This window comes from Eschscholzia californica, unplaced genomic scaffold (genome assembly GCF_041429995.1).
Source record: "Eschscholzia californica isolate CP2 unplaced genomic scaffold, dmEscCali1.0.p SCAF_2, whole genome shotgun sequence".
NCBI classification, from domain to species: domain Eukaryota; kingdom Viridiplantae; phylum Streptophyta; class Magnoliopsida; order Ranunculales; family Papaveraceae; genus Eschscholzia; species Eschscholzia californica.
In genome coordinates this window covers 39,524,405-39,530,404 of record NW_028238309.1, presented here as the reverse complement: position 1 = coordinate 39,530,404, position 6,000 = coordinate 39,524,405, and the positions used below count along the sequence as shown (strand labels likewise).

At 36.9% G+C, this 6,000-nt stretch overlaps 1 pseudogene; it reads left to right on the top strand.

Moving 5' to 3' along the window:
• The first annotated feature begins 1,314 nt into the window (after positions 1–1,314).
• Positions 1,315–2,552, top strand: LOC147557823 (abscisic acid receptor PYL4 pseudogene; annotated as a pseudogene).
• Positions 2,553–6,000: the final 3,448 nt, after the last annotated feature.

Genomic DNA, 6,000 nt, shown 5'->3' with positions numbered 1-6,000 from the left:
CGCTATGCAAGATTGAGTCATCTGCTGGAAATGTCGATGTCCATATCATTTTTTTTTGGAAAATATGAGCAAAGTTATAGGAATTTAATGATACCTCCTCACTACTAATGTCTAATTAACGATACGTGTTTTTAATTAGATATTGGTGAAACCCATTTTTGCACTTAAAAAAAACCCTTATCCTTATTGTTTTTCTATCTTTTTTTTCTTCGATTTCTCATACCTTTTTTATGTTATGCCCCGTCGACGAATCTTCACATCTTATACCTATTTCTTTTCTCTTATTCATCTTTTTTCTACTTTACCAACATTTATCAAAATTTTAAAATTAATAAATTACAACAATTGGAAATAAAAATAGTGAAATTCTAAGAATTTTTTGTAACTTTTCAATTGTTCTTTGTTTTACGTTTAATTAAATTGATGTTTTCAAGTGTAATCATTTTGAAAAAGACCTCTCGATATATGTTGTGCTTTCTATTAACTACAACTCGTATATTTTCAAAAAATACAAATGCAAATTGAAATTACGTAATGAAGGAAAAACTAAATAGTTAGAAGAAAAATGATTAATTTGAACTTACAAATTAGATAGAAAAATCATGGAAAACCGAAGTTAGAGTGTTATGTCAGCCGTGAACTTACAAATTAGATAGAAGAATTCATGGCATTATCGAAGTTAGAATGTCATGTCTGCCATAGTGATATGAGAGAGAAAAGGGGTATAGCAAAATTCCCGGTAAAGTCCTTTTTTTTTTCTTTGAGAAACCGACTACGTTCTATGTTAGTGGTTATAAGGCATTGATACATCACGAAGATGTGATACGCACGATAACCGTCTACGTTAAATCAAGAAATGAAAGAGGCCTAGAGCCCAACAAGATGAAAGAGACCTAAAACCCGACAAATTTATTACATTATTAATACTATTAATAACTTAATTTCAATATTCCTGAATTTACACTTCCGGTGGATCGAACCTAGAATTGCAGAGTAATGCATTAACCAACTTGGGCTACGAGTTTTTTTTTTTGTTAAAAGGACTACGAGTTGTTGGCTTGATGGCAAAGTTAATTCAAAAATTCTATTTATCCTTCCATTTTGGTCCTTCCCCCAGTCCGCCGTCAATGTGGCAACATATTAGTGGAGTATATTTTCTCAGAATTCTCTCTCCAATTACTCCAAACTCAAGTGATATGTTGCCACATCGACGGAGGGCTGGGGGAGGACCAAAATGGAGAGATGAATAGAATTTCTCAAGTTAATAAGGTATAAACGTGTTATTTGGATGGTAGATTTCTCAATAAGGGGTAATATAGTAACTGAACTAAAGCAAGTGGGCTCTATATTTTATTACCCAAGTGAACTTAAATTAACCATCTTTTGGAGCCAACTAACTCTCTCTCGTCCACAGGAAGAAAACCACCACCTCTGAGAAGAAAGTTCAAAGCCGACACCCGCCCCTTCTCTCTCTTAAACTTTCCTCGCACATCTCTTTCTCTCTCTAGAAATCTAAACCTCTTTTTCTCTCTCTACCGTCGTATATATACGGATCATACATATCCAAACTCATCAGACTAAACCCCACATCCTCTCTCTTAGAGAGAGAAAGAAAGAGAAATCACAAATAATGCTGGCACCTCCAAAATCATCCGTACAGCTCCCCCACAGAATCAACGGAACCGCCACTATCAATACCATGACCTGCCACAGCATGCAACAACCACAGACAACCACCCTCCACGACCGCCTCCCACTAACATGCGCCACTCCCATACCGGAAACCGTCGCACCTTTCCACAACCACGCGGTAGGTGAAAACCAGTGTTGCTCCGCCGTGATCCAAACAATAGATGCACCTGTCTCCACCGTCTGGTCAGTGGTCCGCCGCTTCGACAACCCACAAGCATACAAAAACTTCGTCAAGAGTTGCCAAGTCATCGTCGGAAATGGTGATAGAGTCGGTTGTTTAAGAGAAATACATGTCGTCTCGGGATTACCAGCTGCGACTAGCACCGAACGCCTCGAGATACTCGACGATGAAAAACATGTACTTAGTTTTAGTATGGTTGGTGGAGATCATCGTCTCTCTAATTATAGATCTGTTACAACTCTTCATCCTTCATCTAACGGCTCAGGAACAATCGTAGTCGAATCCTACGAAGTTGATATCCCACTTGGCAATACCCGGGAAGAAACTTGTGTTTTTGTCGGTACAATTGTAAGATGTAACCTTCAATCTTTAGCTAAATTTACTGAGAATTTAGTCGGACGATCTCGACCGTCCATCCATCACCAGAAGATAAATACATAGTCAACCACTTGTTCCTTTTGTGGTGGGTCAAGATCATCCTTCCCGAATCTCTATAAAACCCTAATCTTTTCTCCAATCAAATGACGTCATTGTATAGCTCAACTGGTTTTGGGTCGTCTTTGGTTTTTGGTGGGTTGGCTTATTGTATCTTTAGTTTTTTAATATAATATATTTTTGTCTAGTATCTCTGTAAATTCGACCTATATATAGTTTGATGTGTGTGTTTTTCTCTGTGCAATTCTGATATTCCTAAGTCATTTTTTATTCCACTTTTGTATACAACACATGATTCTTGAACACAAAAAAATGTTTTAATATACTGTGGACGACCTCGTCTAATTATTAGTCTCACAGTCCACGCCAGAATTCAGTCAGATCGGACTCCTTTTCAGCCGTTTCCATATATAGTATCTTTTTCAATGGGGCGTTTTGTATAATATTCAAATGTATCTATCTCATATTTGTCTGATCCCAAAAACAACAACACCTCAGACACCGGCGGACTTCAGACCTATTAGTCTCTTGAACACTACTTACAAGATCATCACAAGAATTTTAGCAGATAGGTTCAAAGAAACTCTTATTGATATTGTAACTCCGGTCCAAGCAGCTTACCTTCCGGGTAGGCAAATAACTGATAATATTATCATAGGTCAGGAAATTATACATTCCATGAAGAAGTTGAAAGGAAAGGCAGGATACTTTGGCTTGAAGCTAGATATGTCCAAAGCGTTTGATCGAATAGAATGGAATTTCTTATATGATATTATGAGGAAACTAGGATACTCTGAACAGTGGATTAAAATGATCACTACTTGCATCTCAACCTCCTCAATGGCTGTTCTTATTAATGGACACCCCGGACGCACTTTTTACCCGACCAGAGGGATTCGGCAAGGCGACCCCTTGTCCCCTTTCCTTTTTATTTTGGCAATGGAAGGTCTGAGTAGATTACTAGTGGCTAATCAGGATATAGGCACTTTTCAAGGATTCCCAACCAATAATACGGACTTGACCATCTCCCACCTTCTGTTTGCTGATGATTGCATCATCTTTGGTCAGAACTCCTTAGATAATATTCATATTCTTAAGAGCATTCTGAAAACCTTTTGCGAGTCTTCCGGTCAAATGATTAACTATAAGAAGTCTAACATTTTCTACTCTAAGAACTCCCACCCGAAGTTTAAGCGTATGATTATGCGCTCTTTGAAAGTCAAATATGCGTCTCCGTCGGATAAATACTTGGGGGCACACCTTTTCATAGGAGCCAACAAGCGAGTAGCCTTCCAGGATCTCCTCCAAAAGATCAAGAATAAACTAGAGAAATGGAACTTTTCATTCCTTTCTCAAGCTGGGCGCACTATTGTTATTTCAACAATAGCTGCCGCTGTACCCCGATACCAAATGCAATGCTTTGCCTTACCGAAAGGCATCAGCAAAAGCATTACGACGATTCAAAAGTCGTTTTGGTGGGGTAAGTCTAGAGGCATATGTACGAAATCGTGGTCGTCCATTTGCCTTCCCAAAGTCTTGGGAGGTCTAGGAATTCATCGCACTGAGTTAGATAACACAGCTATGCTCAGTAAATTAGCCTGGAGGCTTAAAACTGAACCTAAAGCTATGTGGGTGCGATTTCTGAAAGCCAAATATTTCCCGAGAACGGAGTCTCCAGGTCCCATCAAAGCACATCATTCCTGGCTTTGGAAGACCATTAATAAATATACATTTCAAATTGATGAGTTAACTACTTGGGAAGTCCACAATGGTAATCACATCAATATTTGGTCGGACAACTGGATTCCTGATAATATCATCCCGTTCAATATTGCTAATAACACACATATTACGAAAGTGGCCCAACTTATTAATAATAATAGATGGGATGACACTACCCTTACTAATATCTTTGACCAACACACACTTAATCTTATAAAATCTATTCCAATCTGTATGGAAGGTGAAGATCAAAGGATATGGAAACTAACTAAATCGGGAAAATTCACAGTGAAATCAATGTATAACTACTTATGTACGATTATGAATTCTCCCATTAATGTTAATCCTAATTGGAAATTCATATGGAATCTCCCTAATGTACCTAGAGTCCAAATATTCATATGGAAAATTTGTACTAATGCTCTCCCAGTTAGGGAGAGAATTGGTAAGTTTATTAATAACAACCTTATATGTCCTAATTGTAATGCGATCGAAACTATAGATCATGCTCTTTTACATTGCCCTTTGGCTAAGAACATATGGTTCCATTTTAACATTATCTCAGAGAATATTGTGAATATTAAAGACTGGATTTTTTCATGGGAATATACCCCTACTTTTAAAGATGCAGCTTATCAGAACCTCCTATCCACAATTTTGTGGATAATATGGAAAACTAGATGTGATCATTGTTTCCAATATGAAATAATCGACCTATCCCAAATCATTAAGATGATCAATAAATTCCCCAAGAATATGATACCTAATATTAAGAATTGTAAACCCGTACAAATTAAATGGAACCCTCCAGAAAGAACGTGGATGAAAATTAATGTAGACGCATCTTTTATCAATGTGAATGAAATGACAGGTGTTAGCTTAATCTTACATGATGCGGAAGCAAAATTCATTGCAGCTCAAACGTCTCTATCCAGATGCAGGAATAGTGAGGAAGGGGAAGCCATTGCTATCCTTAATGGTCTCGTATGGGCAGCAGAACATGATTATAAAGACATTATCATCGAGAGTGATAACATTAATCTCATAAGCCACATTCAGAATCCCAAGCATGAAGTTCATTGGCAATCTCGAGTTCATCTCAAGAAAATTCACGAAAGCAAAAATCAGTTTAATAGAGTAAAATTTAATTACATCAACAGGAAATTGAATATGCCAGCTGATAAGCTTGCGAAACGTGCGAGGAAGAAAAATAAACCTGAATCTTGGCACAGAATTCCTTACTTTCTGACTTCTATGTACTGTAATAACACGTTGGTTTATTAATTTAATCCGAACACCTTAACAAAAAAAAAAAAAGTATAAACCTTGATATGTCATAAAAAAAAAAAGTATAAACCTTGATGGGTTGTTCTCATATTTAGACAACTATATAAGGAGAAACAGATCACTAGGTGTAGAGTATTGGTACAGACGCAGGGGTGGATCCATGGGGATGCGAGGCTCCTGGATCCTTCCGAAAATATAATGTAGTAGTAGTAGTAATAATGTTTTTTTATATATATCTAGATATATATAAAATGATGTGTGCTGATGACATGAAGAAGACTTTGGCGTATTGATTAAAACAAAGGTTTCAAATCAATTTGACCGTGGTCATGAGTTCAAACCCCACCCTTAGCATTTTTATTTTTCATTTCGAAATGCATGTGCCTTTAAGTGTATATTTAAATGAGCGTTTATAGTTATAACAATGTAAGAGGGTGGCTGGATGGTAGATCGGATGGTCTTATGCATAGGTTACTTAAATGGCACGGTTCGAGCCCAACCTCCCTCAATTTTTGTTTTATTTTTAAAATATAATCAATTCAACTACCAACCTATATAAAATCAATTCAAATATCTTAAACCCCTACAAACTTCAATTCAAATATCCTAAAACCCCTACAAATGAATTGTCACAAGTACTACAAAGAAAAGACCAAGATATTGTGACTGCCGGATTTTGTTGA